General features: G+C 33.7%; 1 protein-coding gene across 1 annotated transcript in view; it reads right to left on the minus strand.

Moving 5' to 3' along the window:
- The window catches only part of LOC140448105 (uncharacterized), a 652893-nt gene that overhangs the window by 405433 nt on the left and 231512 nt on the right, over positions 1 to 15948 (minus strand). The window lies entirely within an intron of this gene.

Raw genomic sequence — 15948 nt, forward strand, 5'->3', positions numbered from 1 at the left:
TTCCACATTCGGGCAAAATAATTGAGTCCCACAAGGCTCAGTACTCAGTTCAACACTATTTATTCTTGTAATAAATGATATTTGTTCCAGTATTTGTCCACCAGTCAAGCACTTAATATGCAGATGACCTTATTTTATATTGTCAAGAAAAAAGCACAATTGCCACATGTAACGTGCTCCAAACCGCTGTAAATCAACTTAGCGAATGGTCCAAAAAAACCGGATTAGCTCTTTTAACGACTAAATCAAATTTAATACGGTTTAGCAGAAGACCCTGCAGCCAAAGTCCAATTATCAGCCTTAATGAAACTTCATTGCAGCTAGTTACTCACCACAAAATACTTGGTTTAACAGTAGGCTAACGTGGAAACAGCATATTAGTGTATTAAAGGGCAATGCAATGAAGAGACTCAATATCATCAAGGCACTATCAAAGTACACATGTACTTTGTACAAGTAGGTACACAATATATATATATATATATATATATATATATATATATATATATATATATATATATATAGCATTAATCCGCTCAAACCTGGACTACGGCAGCTTCATATACATGTCTGCATCAAAATCTGACTTAAAGCTACTGAATTGATGAACTCTGTTCATAACACTTCTATTCTTTTTTGCTTAGGCGCTTTCAAATCTAGTCCCATTGACAGCCTTTACTTCGAGGCTAATAAACCACCTCTCTGGATTCGACGAGAGTATCTTCTTTAATCTTACTTTGCTTCCGTATCCGCAAACCCATCCAATCCAGTCTACCATTTAATTACTTCAACATTACCTTCGGAGACCCCGCAAAGGATCCAATCAATAATAGACATCCTGAAATTAACTCTAAGAAAAACCATCGACCTTACTAAAACACATCCCTTTCCAATCCTGGATACTCTGCCTTGGAATAGACCAATTCCGCATTCAATCACTTCTCTATTAAAATACAGTAAACATGAAACATCAAGCCTTCTCATAAGAAAACACTTCAAAGAAATCATAAACAAGAACCAATTTCAAAAATTTATGTATACGGATGCCTCCAAAAGCGAAGCAGGCGTTGAATGTGCCGTTACCACATATGATGAAATAATGAAATCATCTTTTTTACCGAATTTATGCAGCGTATACACTGGAGAACTTTATGCGATACTAAAAGCTTTTAAAATACTAAAAACAGATGAAAAAACCAAGCAATATGCACAGACTCCCTGTCGTCACTACGATCGATAAAAAGTCTATACTCTCAGCGTCCCTTAGTTTAATAAATCCATAGAACTTACAGTGTACTCGCTTTTCAAGGTGTAAATGTCACGATCATCTGGCTACCATCCCATATCGGCATCCGCGGTAATGAAAAAGCAGACCAAACAGCCAAGCAAGCTTCTTGTGTAAACAGTCAATCCTCAAAAGCCTAACATATTCAAATCCATAATGACCTAAAGCAAATTTCCAAGCAACAACAGTATCATACCTGGCAAACCCACTGGAACACAATAAATAGTGCATTACATAAGATCCGGCAGACTGTTGAAAAATTTGAACTTCCAACTATCTCTAGAAACGAAAAAGCTGTCATCCGAAGATTAAGAATAGGACATACCCGATTCACACATGAATACTTAATGAAGTCCGAGCCGAAACCAAATTGCCAAATCTGCTCAAGTGCATTAACTGTGAAACACATCCTGATCGAGTGTCCCCAGTACGCAAAACACAGAGTGCAACATAAACTTAGGTCTAATATCAAAGACGTCACGCGATCAAATCTTTAACCTAATTGGTTTCTTGAAAGACATTCAGTTGTTCAACAGAATATGACCCCTTGTTTTCCATGTACTTTACTTATATTATATTATTTAGTCATAGGTTCTAAGCTTATAGATTAACTGTAGCAATTAGTTACATGTGCTTATTGTAATTATTGTACACAATATTGTTTGTGTCAATGGTCATTGCAACCGAGACCCATTAATTTAAATAAAAAAAAATTCAATTTTATATCACTTTAAATACATAGTTTGTACATATTATAAATAAATTATAAATTTCAAATACGTATTATCAAAATTATCTTTAATTTTCATTTCATTAGCCAAAATTTATAATAATTAAATATTAAATATTTTATTAATTGCAGAATTGAAATTGTAACAATGTATTTAATGAGATGAGACTATAACATATATTTTTCTACATAATTAATAAACATTATATTGCAAATATTTTATCGAATTAATAATACAAGGATATTTGTGTAAAGCAAATATTATTTTAAATTTCGATAACTGCAGCGCATTTGGCGCATGTGCCATGTTATTTACTATTGTTTTCACCTATTTTACAACATTAAATCGTGAAAATCTTGAATTATCCAGGCCTTCTGTCCGCCGTCAACACAACTCCTTCGTTATTTAAATAGATAGAATGACAAATGAGGTGTCGAATGAAAGCTTATAACCCATAGATGGTATTGAAGATAATAAACTTGACCTCGGACATCCGGCTCTAGAGTTGCAACCGGAAGTACTTTTTTAAAGTCGCCGAAATAGTACAAGCGGTATATTATTTGACGCACCTTAGCAAGACGGAAACAAATTTATACTTATGGTTTTTATATCACTTCCGGTTAAACAGTTGTTACTGAAAGTTCCACATTATACTCGCAGAGATAGTACATGCAATATATAAATCGACTCGTATTAAAAAGTTGAGCTCGAAAAAGAAAAAAGAAACCAAAAAATAATCATCGAGTACAGATGATGCTCTCCTACCGCCTGATTCTTACCTTATAGTGTAGAGCAACGGATCTTGCAACATCCGTTGGTGTACAATTAAAAATTCTGAACTCACGGCATTTTAATACCAAATTGGTCTGATTTTTAAAATCAGTACGATAACAAATTAATTTCTTGCCGCTTATCGAACTTTTTGAAGAAAGTATAAATTTTTATTATCTATAAGAAATACAACAATTTTTTTTTAAATACTTGTACTTATACGAGGGTTTCTCTAATTTTATATAAGTTAACTTCCACAATAATTTTTAGACTGATTTACATCCAACCAATCTCCAAAAAAGTTTATTACAATTATAAAACAATATAATATTCATAGGACAGTTTAGTGGACATTTTCTATGAAATCGACCTGTCCAAGCATTTGCTTATTTTCTAAAAAATATATAATTTAAAAGGAGGGTGTCACTTTTTTCAGACCACTGTATAAATAGCTCCATCAACCCTGCCGTTCTCAGCCTTTTATAAAGAAGGAGAGTCCGTGCACCCACCTAAATTGGAAATATACATCAAAAATTGGAAAAAATAAACCTATTTTTCATTTTTTAAACTTTAAAATCTTTTTACTAACTTTCTTCAGCTATGTAATGTATAATACAGGGTGTTTCAAAAAGTTATGTCATAAATTAAATCACGCATTCCAGAGGCAAAAACAAATTGATTGAATCCAATTTACCTTAGTAAAAAAGTGTACACAAAAAAAGTTACAGCTCTTTGAAGTTACAAAATAAAAATTGTTTTTTTGCATCTTCTCCTAAACTACTTGACATTTTGTAATAAAAATGGACACGTTACTTTCTCGTTCTGCAAGCATTTTTCATAAAAAAGAAACAACAAAATCTAAGCGCACAGAAAAATTTTAAGGGGGGTTTGCAGCCCTAAATCCCCCCAAACTTTTGAGTACGTTCAAATCAAATAAATTTTGTTATATCATTAGTTTAACACTATATTTTTAAAACTTTTTTGCCTCCTATCACTTTTTCGAAAAACTAGTTTTTTCCTAGTTGGCCATTAAATTACAATTAGTTTCTACAAATACAATAATTACAAACAGTTTTATAAATAATAGTCAATAATTTGAAGCTATCATTTATTGTGGTAATAAGATTAATATTAAAAATTTTGATATTACAATGGCCTACACATTTCAGGAAATGGCAGATATGCGTTTAACTTTGGTTAAGTTGGATCAGATTAAATTATGATTTCAATAAACTATCGAGAATATCATAGTTGAATGTCAAGGAAATGCGGCAAGGCGTTATGCAGTAAAATATGTATCCCAATCGAAATACACCCGATAGACGATTATTTCTGACCATTGATCGTCGTTTACGGGAAACGGGTACATTCCAACCGCCAGTTGCTGGCAAGTTGTCGTCCAATAATGGATGCAACTGATGAAGACATTTTAGAAATTATTGGAGAAGTCCCCGGAACAAGTACAAGGGTAATAGCTGCTCAACTAAATGTTCCTCACGTAACGGTTTGGAGACGTTTGAAGGATCAGCTGCTTAAACCCTAGAACTTTACAACGGTTCAAGAGTTATTGGTTAAAGCTTATCCCAAAAGGATTGGATTTTGCGACTGGTTGTTAATGGAAAACACTTGAAATGTTTTTAAATTTTTAAAAGTAATAATTTTATTAAAAATATTTTGTTTACCGACGAGGCTACCTTCAGTACAAATGGAGTAACAAACCATCATAACGAGCACGACGACGAAAATCCTAACGCCAAAAAAACGACTCACCAAAGGACTTTCAAAGTTAATGTTTGGGCAGGAATTGTGGATAACAATCTAATAGGCCCAATATTTCTCCCAACAATTTAAATGGTGATAATTATTTGCAGTTCTTGGCAAACGATTTACAAGAGTATTTGGAAGATGTGAATATTGCAGTAAGGCAAAATATGTGGTTTCTACCAGATGGCGCTCCACCGCATTACAGTAATGAAGTCCGGGAATACCTTTGCAGGCAGTATCCTGGTCGGTGGATTGGAAGGGGTTGTGACGTACTTATTTCTTGGCCACCCAGAAGTCCAGGTCTTAATCCCATGGACTTTTGCTTTTAGGGGTTTATGAAAGAGAAAGTGTATTCTGTAACAATAGAGGACGAACAACAATTGAGGGTTAGAAATAATTGAAGCTGCAAATCAATTTCGTCAGAAAAATAAGATTTTTCAGCGCATTCGGTTTTGCTTATTAAAACGATATCGAATGTGTATTGAAGAAAATGAGGGTCATTTTGAACATTTATTATAATATCATATTAATAAATAAAGCCATTTATTTAGTTGCACGTAATTTTTTAAAGATTAATGAAAAGGGTCGTAACTCAATAAAAACTGTTTTTTTGAAAAAAGTAATTAGAGGCAAAATAAATTTAAAAATAATGTGTTAAACTAATGATGCCACAAAATTCATTTGATTTGAACGTACTCAAAAGTTTGGGGAGTTTTAGGGCTACACCCGCCTTAAAATTTTTCTATGCACTTAGATTTTGTTGTTTATTTTTTATAAAAAATGCTTTCAGAACAAGAAAGTAACTTGTCCATTTTTATTACAAAATGTCAAGTAGTTTAGGAGATAATGCAAAAAAACAATTTTTATTTTGTAACTTCAAAGGGCTGTAACTTTTTTTGTGTACACTTTTCTACTAAGACCAGTTGGATTCAATCAATTTATTTTTGTCCCCGGAATGCGTGACTTAATTTATGACATACCTTTTTAAAACACCCAGTATAGTCTTTATAATAAAATAGTGATTATAAGCATGGGTATAATTTAACACGATTGAATTTTAAACCATATTATCGGACTTTATATTCCAATAAATGGAGAAGCACTTCGCAAATCCCTTAATACTCTTGTTTAAAGACTAACGCTAGCGAGGGTGTTTTAAATAATCGTTTATTTAAATTTACCGTAATTTTAAGTAGAAGTTATTACACACTCAATAGATAGCTTAGTAATTTTAAGCTATAAAATAAAGGACGTAACAAAGTAACATACCATCAAGGGATATTGTTTTTTACGGTTAAAATATTGTTAAAATTTATTTTCTAAATTAATTACTAAAATTTTTGGCTGAAAATAGCTATTTAAACTTCTTCTTTTTAAAGTAATTACTATTTAAATGGGAATAAGCCACAATTAAAGGTTAAAGTACGTTTATTGACGTTTCAATTTCCACTTCGGAAATCGTTCTCAAAATACAAACATTTTGTTTGTATTTTGAGATGAAGACGACAGTGATATAGACCAGTGTGAAAATTAAGGCCATAATACAGACTCTGAATTGTCAGCAGATTCTGATGACAATGATGTGGCTTCTGTTGAAAAATTGAAAAGATCAAAAAACACATGAAATGAAACGTCATCAACGTATTTATGGGAGTTTGGAATGCCAAAGTAGGAGTACAAAAAGTCGAATCGATCATCGGCCCATATGGTTTAGGGACCAGGAACGAACGAGGTACACGCTTTGTTGAATTTTGCCTAGAGAACAACCTGGTGATTCTTAACACATAGTTTAAATTACCTAAAAGACGTCTATATACGTGGAGGTCTCCTCAAGATTGCGAAGGAAATATTGTAAGGAACCAAATCGACTACATTACAATTAACAAAAAGTTCCGTAATGGTATTCTAAATGTAAAAACGTACCCAAGTAGTGACATAAATTCAGACTACAATCCTGTAGTCGCAAGCATCGGATTAAAACTTAAAAGAGTAGACAAGGTTAAACCCAGTCACAGAATAGCATGGAGTAGTGCTAACCAAGGACAGCAACAGAAGTATAAAGACATGGTAGACACGCAGTTAGAGTCTAAGATAATAGCTCCCACTAAGGAGAAGACAATAAAAGAAAAGATTGAAGACATGTAGGGGAAAATTAAAAATACTGTCTTGGAGGCAGCAGACCAAAGTATACAGAAAGAAAACCATAAACATAGAAAATCATAAACGAAATATTACAAATTATGGAGAGGAGACAGCTGGTAAAAAATAAAAACCTAACAAGATACAAAGAACTCAATAGGGAAATTGAGAAAAAAATAAATGTAGCTAAGGAAGAGTGGATGAAGGAAAAACGTAAAGAGGTAGAAGATTTGCATATGAAGCATAAAGATAGAGAACTACACAGAAAGGTTAAAGAAGTAGCTGGAATATGGAAACCCAAACACTTATCGATTGTAACAAACAAGAAAAACCAAATGGAATTAGACTCTGAAAAACAGAAAGAAATATGGAAGCAATATCTTAAAGATTTGTTTGGTGATCAGAGAACAGAAGAGCCTTCACAAATAGATATAGATGAAAAATTAAACATTCTCACCGAAGAAGTTTTGCAGGCAATAAAAGACGCAAAGAACAACAAGGCACCCGGCGAAGTCCTAATCACAGCCGAACATTTTAAACACCTAAGTGATAATTCTGTCAGGAAATTATCATCTCTCTACAACATTACATATGAACATGGCATAATACAGCATAACTGGCTAACATTCACATATATAGCTCTTCCTAAAAAACAAAAAGCAAGGAAATGTAAAGACCATCGAACTGTATCCCTAATGAGTCATGCCGCTAAGATTTTTATGCGAATAATTTATAACCGAATTCAAAATAAGTGTGAAGAATACCTGAGTCGTTCTCAATATGGCTTTAAAAAGGGACCAGGCACTAGAGAAGCAATTATGGGATTGACAATGATGGCAGAAAAGTATCTTGAAGTTCAAAAACGGCTGTATGTGTGCTTTGTCTATTATAGAAAGGCGTTTGACCGCATCAAACACGGAAAATTGATCGAGGTGCTAAAATAAGTAGAATGGACACGACATAGCTAGTTTACGAGAACGGAAACACCAAGTACATCAATATAGAACGAGGAGTGCGTCAAGGGTGCATTTTATCCCCCTATTATTTAATGTATATGCCGAACATCTAATTAGAGCTTCTTTTGAAGATCGCCTTGAAGGTGCCAGAGCCAATGTAATCGTCATTAACAATATAAGATATGCCGATGACACCGTAGTATTAGCAGAAACAGAAGACCAACTAAAAATATTGATGAACATATTATCAGAAGAAAGTCACAGGCTGGGCTTGGACATTAACTTTTCCAAAACCAAAATTCTGGTATTCCACAAAAACCCCCATGAACAAGTTACACCTAACATACAAATAAATTGTATCACTCTTCAGAGTTCCCAAAGCTTCATATACCTGGGCAGAGAACTAAATAGTCAACTAGACCACTCAAAAGAAATTAGAAGACGCATTGAAATAGCAAGATCTGGTTTCATGGATATGCGTAAAATGCCTTGTAACCCGAAGCTATCAGTCTCAATAACATTGAGAACACTAAAGTGTTATGTGTAGTCTCTATTACTATATGGCTGTGAGACCTGGACATTAAAACAGTATGACGTCAACAAATTAAATTCGTTTGAAATGTGGATGTACTGCCGAATGCTAAGAATAAGCTGGACCAGCAGAACTACGAATGAAGAAGTATTGAGAGCAATGAACACACGCCCTCATCTGGTCAATACTATCAAAATTAGAAAGACGTTATATCTAGGACACATAATGCGCCATAAGGAATTTAAGCAGCTCCAGGTAATATTAGAAGACAAGATTGAAGGTAAAACGGGCATAGGACGAAAGAAAAAGTCTTGGCTACGAAACATCATGAGATTAACCCCACATAAAAGGAAATGAATTAATTCATCAAGCCCAGAACAGAGAGAAATATGCCATATTGATCGCCAACCTCAACAGAGAAGGCACTTAGGAGGAAGACTTGGCTTAACCAACTCTGTATACTTTCTTCTAAATAATATTTCAATATAAGTATATAAATTATTCAGAGTATAGACTTTTTTGTGCTAAGATTGAGACAGTCAAAAAATGTGATATATCTCTCCCGGACTTACCCTAATAACATTTGTATAACGCTGTAACTATTTTTGGCAATATCTCGAAGAAGTTTTGATATTCTACAGTTCCAAGTAGCTATTAATTTCAATTATTGTTTCATTTAATTAGACAGACGTATAAATTGTTTTAATAAGTCGTTCATAAAAACTTTCTTATTTGAAACAGTAAAAATCTTGAACAAAGTTGTTTAATGAGATAAAATTAAGTAATACACTGAATTATAAATACTGAAAAGCTCTTGTTCTGTAAGTAGTTCACCGTTTATACTAATTATTACAGTGCAAACACTTTAATAATTATAAAATTAGCGCCGTAAACCGTAAAATCGTCTTGACCTAGTTTAAGTCTTGCCAATTTTCTTTGTCATCACTTTTCATCCCGGAGGTAAGTTTCTTTTTACCACCCTCATTAGAAAGAATACGTCCGTACAAAGTTGTTTTCCTGAAACTTTGTCGAACGGAAACAAGTAAAAAACCAACAGAAACATTCAAAGTCACTTCTATCTGTAGATACTTTGTAATGATTTTAAAACCTGAACAATAAAACTTAATGATTTTCGCTTAATATTGATTTTAAGTAATCCTAATATAATTAAAATATAATTAGTTCTTTACTACAAGACTCAAAAAATGCATATTTTAGAAATCAAAAAAAACAAAGCTAATTTTTTATCAGAATTAGAATTAGAATTCTTATACAAAATATTCTTTTTCGTAATCCATAACCGGTGAGCTTTTTTATCTTTATAGAGGTGGGGTCTGGAATATTCAAAAGACATATAGTCCAGGACGCCGCCGCCTGACTGACCTTAGTGTAGGATTCGTTCTTCGTACTCTCGGCGATAGTTCCCGAGGTACTTTAAAATGCCCTCTCGTCGCCGAGTCTAGACAGACCCTCCTCCGTCATCCAGCGATCCGGAACCGGAATTGCCGCTGTAAGGCATTCATTCTCCATTCATCCACATCCACACTCCATTCATCAGCAAGGAGGCTCCCTGTTTCGTTCCAGGTAGCGCGTAGAAGATCCTCATCGCTACTAGTACAGCATCACTCCCAGACGAGTATTTCCTCCTTCCTCATAGTCTGACTCACGCATTTTATCTCATACAGTCCGGCCCACTTTTCTATCTTAAACTTCCAGCGTTATTCCACCTTTCCTTTGCCGTTGGTCCAGCTGTGTTTCTTTATCTTCCTTTTTCTTGATAACTGCACAAATATAGTTGTGTACGCTACTCCAACTTGCTTTATTTTCAATCATTATCTCAATCATTTCTCTCACTTTAACAAAATTCACACCTGTCTTCCTTTCCATTCTGTTCCTTTCTGCTAATAATTTGTTGCAATCTAACATCGTATGTGTCACAGTGTCCGAGTGTCCACAGTATAGGCATTCATCTATGTCAGCCTTTCCGAACCTAGAGAGGTAGGTTCTAAAACACCCGTGTCCTGTGAGCACCTGCGTCAGGAAATAATCCAGTCGCCTGTGGTAGCAGTCCTGCCAATCTCTTATGTTCGATATCAGCATTTTCCTCCACTATGCCACATCCTCCGTGTCACTCAGACTTTTAGTACTTAGAAGTTGTAACTTTTTTTTTGGTGTCAATTTGGTTCCTAGTACATCAAAAAAAGTTAGTCCATTAGACAATAATTTTGAAAGTACTCTTTTAAGATGATATAATGAGGAAGAATCTGACTTGTCTGATATAGAAGATGGATATACGATATCGAAGAAGAACATGAATATCGTCCTTCACGTGAAAGTAATGATAATGAAGAATCTTTTTCAAATGATAAAAACATTGATGAAGAATTAAACTAAGAGAATGTGGATGAAATTGGAAAAAAGCAGTATTATGGGAAAGGTCGACAAAAGTGGATGGTAAATTAACCTGTAAAGAATGTGCAAACTCCAAAACATAATATAGTCATAAGCCTACCAGGAATAAAAGGTCCTGCTCGTACACTAGGAGATGACGCCACTTCAGAAGATATATGGAAGATCCTCTCATCTCTGAAGCTATAATAAATACTAAAGTGCAGTATACAAATATAAAGAATGCAGAAATTCGAACAAGGTTAGCTGTAGAGACACGAAAAGATTTGAAAGATACGGATAGTACTGAAATACGAGCTATCACTACGAGTATATACCACGATCTCTAAATCTAATAATGAAGATATCGAGGCCATGTTTACTGCATATGAAACCGCAAGAGAGATTTTTAGGACTGTTATAAGTGGAAAACAATCTAGTGTTTTGATAAATTGCTTGAGGTTTGATGATGCCACATCTAGGAAAAAAGATAAAAACCTCTATGTGGCTGTAGTAGGAACATTACTGCAGATAATTAGTTTTATTATCTTTAGCTAGTGAAAAAATTACAGTCCGGAGGCCTTACCTACGTCGAAACTATGAGAAAATCAAAAAGGAAAATAACTCCAAAATTTAAGGCAAAAAAAAGTTGGTTCTGCATTATATAGATTTTTAAAAGATGAAAAGCTAGTTTCATATATTCCTTAGAGAAACAAGGCTGTAATCCCCATTTCCCCTATGCATCACTGTCGTCCTACAGATGTTAAGAGTAACAAACCTGAAATAATATCATTCTATAATTCAATCAAAGGAGGCGTTGATGCACTAAATGAGAAATGCACCATTTACAGCTTATCAACGAGAACTTGACGTTGGCCAATGGCTATTTTTTATCAAATAATAAACATGAGCATTTATCATGTCTAATTGTTTCAACAATGATAAAAATACATCCCTAATCAAATTCATGAAGGCACTAGCGAAAATCCTGACAGAACCTTTTATGAGGAAACGATTTGAAAATTCTAGAATTAGCTTAGATATAAGAAACTCGATAAGAAGAATAAATGTAGTCGAAGTAACAGTAAAATTTTAACCTGAAGAAAAATTAGAGATTCGGAAATATTGTTATTTATGCCCATCTAAACTTGCTATGCTATGCTATGATTGTTAAAAGTCTATACAGTGTACTAATTTTAAAACTTACAATGAACTATATCTCACGAAAAAAAGCTGATATCGAAAAATGCTTGAAACCGTTTCTAGGATAGTAGGAGGAAACTAAAATGACATGAAAGAGAACTCAGCTCCATCAATGCCCTAGGCCCCACCCACCACAACCAAAAAAGTTTAAATGGCAAACCCCTACTTGTGATACATCATTAAAAAAACTATAAAAAATGCTATCCAATGTTATACATAATAATTATACAAAATGAAGCAATAATTGTGAAACTTTAATGGAAAATTTAATGAGGTTTTTGTTGAACAACAAATTTGTTAAAAATGTTAATTAAGTAAATGTTTAAAGTGGGTTCCGTTGTTTTGTAAACAATAATACAGCCTATTTTCAAATTCTGCACGAACTTTAGTAAATGTTGTTTTAGTAATAGCGTGACATGCTTGCGTAATTCTTTCTCGCAATTCCCCAAGTGACGCAGGTTGGGTTTTATAAACAACTGACTTAAGGTTACTCCATAGAAAAAAGTCAGGTGGCGGTAAGTCTGGTGACCTCGGTGGCTACTCAATAGAACCTCTCCTTCCAATCCATTTGTTTGGATAATTAGTATCCAACCAGTGCCTAACTGGAGCTGCAATGAGGAGGTGCTTCATCTTGTTGGAAGTGCAAGTTGTCACGATGTCACGAATGTACTTTTATGCTGAATGGTAATGTAATTAAACAAAACTGTCTGGTACTGAAGTGATGCGAACCAGCATCGATTCAGTCACACTTAATATCGTGAAAAACTGAATGTTGGGCAGGAATATTAGGCGATGCTATAATTGGCCCCTTGTTCATACCAAGCAATTTAAGTGGCGACATTTACCTCGATATGCTGGAAAACAGCATCTTACCTTTAATTGTGCATGAATTAGAGAAACAAAGGGACGATCAAGGCAACCTATCCCTCGAAGAAGATTTGCTGCACTTCCAACAAGATGGAGCACCTTCTCACTGTGCAGCTCCAGTTAGGCACTGGTTGGATATTAATTATCCAAACAAATGGATTGGAAGAAGAGGTATTATTGAGTGGCCACCGAGGTCACCAGACTTAACGCCACCTGACTTATGGGGTTACCTTAAGTCAGTTGTTTATAAAACTCAACCTGCGTCACTTGGGGAATTACGAGAAAGAATTACGCAAGCATGTCGCGCTATTACTAGAATAACATTTGCTAAAGTTCGTGCAGAATTTAAAAATAGGCCATATTATTATTTACAAAAACGGAACCCACTTTGAACATTTACTTAATTGACATTTTTAACAAATTTGTAGTTCAACAAAAACCTCATTAAATTTAAGCCAAAGTTTCACAATTATTGCTGCACCCTGTATAATTATTATTTATACCATTGGATAGCATTTTTTATAGTCTTTTCAATGATGTTTCACAAGTAGGGGTTTGCAATTTAAACTTTTTTGGTTGTGGTGGGTAGGGCCTAGGTGTTGATGGTGGTAAGTTCTCTTTCGTGTTATTTTAGTTCCCCCTTACTATCCTAGAAACGGTTTCAAGCATTTTTTGATATCAGCTTGTGTTCGTGAGATATAGACCATTGTAAGTTTTAAAATTAACACACTGCATGTTTATTATGCAGTAAGAAAATATGCTTCAAAATAATTTTAAAGAAAATAAATGTTGGCTTGAGTTGGCAGAGGACATCTTCCTCTAAAGGAGTTTGACAATAATCATGACTTTTCAATGTAGGTAATCTTATATGTCATTTTATATCAACAAGGAAACTAAATTCCTGTAGTTGGCTGTATACCATATATTAAAAAAATAATTATTTCATGTTCTTCTTAATTAAGTGGTTAAATACTTTTTAGGACACTGATGATGGAATACTTATTCCGAAAACGTTTTGTCAATTTAACATAGCCCAAATGGGTTTTTTATATACCTTTTTATAAAGGATTTTATTGAAAAATTTTTTTTTTATTTTATATCAGTTCTAGAATTTACTCCTTTCTTCTTGTTAGTCTCGGTGTTTATAGTCGTTCTATTTATTCAGGATTTTTTTTACTAGGATTATTACTGCTTTCTTATAATTATTATAATTCTGGTTTATGCTATAAATGACATAACAAACGTAAAGTATGTACAGTATGTGCCTTTTTTACTCATAGTAAAACGTAAAAGTAATTTCATTACAAGAAATAATAAGCAAACAAGAATACATATGTATCATATTGTTTATTTTCTTCTAATATATTATACTACGTCAGTTACACACTTGGTTTAGGTAATAACATGAGTAAACCTCTGTTATACAAAGTCTGCTTTCATTATATTCTAACTGTAACACAAAGTTTCTGACATTACTTTTCATTTGTTCCATAATTATTTTCCCTAAAACTTTGAACATATTTTCGCTAAAGAGAATAAGCGTTTATATTGTAATCCTTATTTTCATTGTCATCGTCGTCAATCTTGTGAAAATTTATTACACTCACTTTAAACCTTGATCCCTCATCATTAGAAATCCTACCGTATTTAGACACCTCTTGAATTTTAACTCTGCCCTTATTTTCGGCTTGAAAGCTGCTTACAACAAAACAGCAGCTTCACGATTCAACCTCAGTTGTCAGGGATTTCATCCCGAATTAAATTTAAATAATAGACTGACTGTGAATCGCGCTGGGTCTTAAAGTCTATACACTGTTAAAGTTAAGATAGAAAATATAGTTGGAGCCTTTAGAGAATATGAACTTAAAACATTTACTAGATTATTATCCAAACTACATATCCAAAGAAGATAGCCGTCACAGAGACTGCTCGTTACTGAATTGTTACTATGAAATTAATTCTGCTAAAATTTCTAATATACGGCTGGTTTCAAATGTAGTAGCGAGCAGTTTCACGAAATATTTTATAGCGCAGACAATAGAAACAGCTTTTTTTAGTTTATTGTGTCTCAACTACACAAGTCTCAATACTGGGTCAATTTTGTTGCTATACATTTTACATTACATTAGGTATATTTACAATAAAAGGAATTATAAAGTAATAAAAAAGAAAACACTAAATTTTGTAATACAAGTTCGTTTCTCGAAGGAAATCTAGTACATTCTCAATAAGTTCTAATTGGCTGAGGATAACATTTGTAAGACCATGTATAGAGTTTTTTTTTGTTCTTGCTCGTATTTTGACACACTGTGTAAGAATATGTTGAAAGGTTAATAATTTACTACACTTTTCACAAACAGGTGATTTCTCCGAAACCATCAGGTGTCCATGTGTCACACGTGTGGGACCAATTCTTAGCCTGCGAACGATTAATTTGTCTCTTCTACTTAAGTTAGGTAGCTGAAAGGCTTCGATAGGTTGTATTTTATGTGATTTCGAGGTTGAGTTCTTCCATTGGTTTTGCTAGGACTTTCTAATTTGGGACCTAAAAAGTAGTTTTAGATCTGATGCTAGTTGAACAGCAGTATCAGCAGTCTCATTACCTAAAATGCCAACGTGTGAAGGAATCCAGATTAATGTTATGTTTGTTCCAGAAGAAGTGAGACAGTTTGTTGCTTCATGTATGGCATGAACTAATAGATGTTCGGAAAAACATTTTAAGTTGAGTCGATGGAGGACATCAAATCTGTACATATTGCAGTGATCTTGGCTTAAGTTTGGTTACATAAGCTTTTTAATGCTTGTAGGATGGTGTACAGCTCTCCTGTATGAATAGAGGTGGATTGTGGAAGGCAGAACTTTTAAATGATACCATTTGAAGTTATTACAGAATATCCAACACCTGTCTCAATTTTAGATGTATTTGTGTAGAGAATCTCGTCATATGAAATTTTGTTGACCAGCTCTAAGAAAGATTGCCTCAGAATTTGGCTATTGGTTCCATTTTTGTGATAATTATTAAGCGAAAGGTTAATTTTTGGTATGTTATTAATCCATGGAGAAGTTGATGACAGTATATGAGTATCTGGTACTGAAAAATCAACAGGTCGTGAAAGAAAAGTAAAACTTGATGTAATGTCTGGTATTTATTATTGTTCTTAAAATTATTGGGTTTGTATATTAGTTTATATATAGGGTTGTTTTGATTAGAAGACACTCTAGCAAAGTATGTTAGAAGAAGTTGTTGTCTGCGAAGCGAAAGGGGACGCTCACCTATTTCACAGAATTCATAAAATTCCAGACCACATTGAA

Source organism: Diabrotica undecimpunctata, chromosome 8, assembly GCF_040954645.1.
Source record: "Diabrotica undecimpunctata isolate CICGRU chromosome 8, icDiaUnde3, whole genome shotgun sequence".
NCBI classification, from domain to species: Eukaryota; Metazoa; Arthropoda; class Insecta; order Coleoptera; family Chrysomelidae; genus Diabrotica; species Diabrotica undecimpunctata.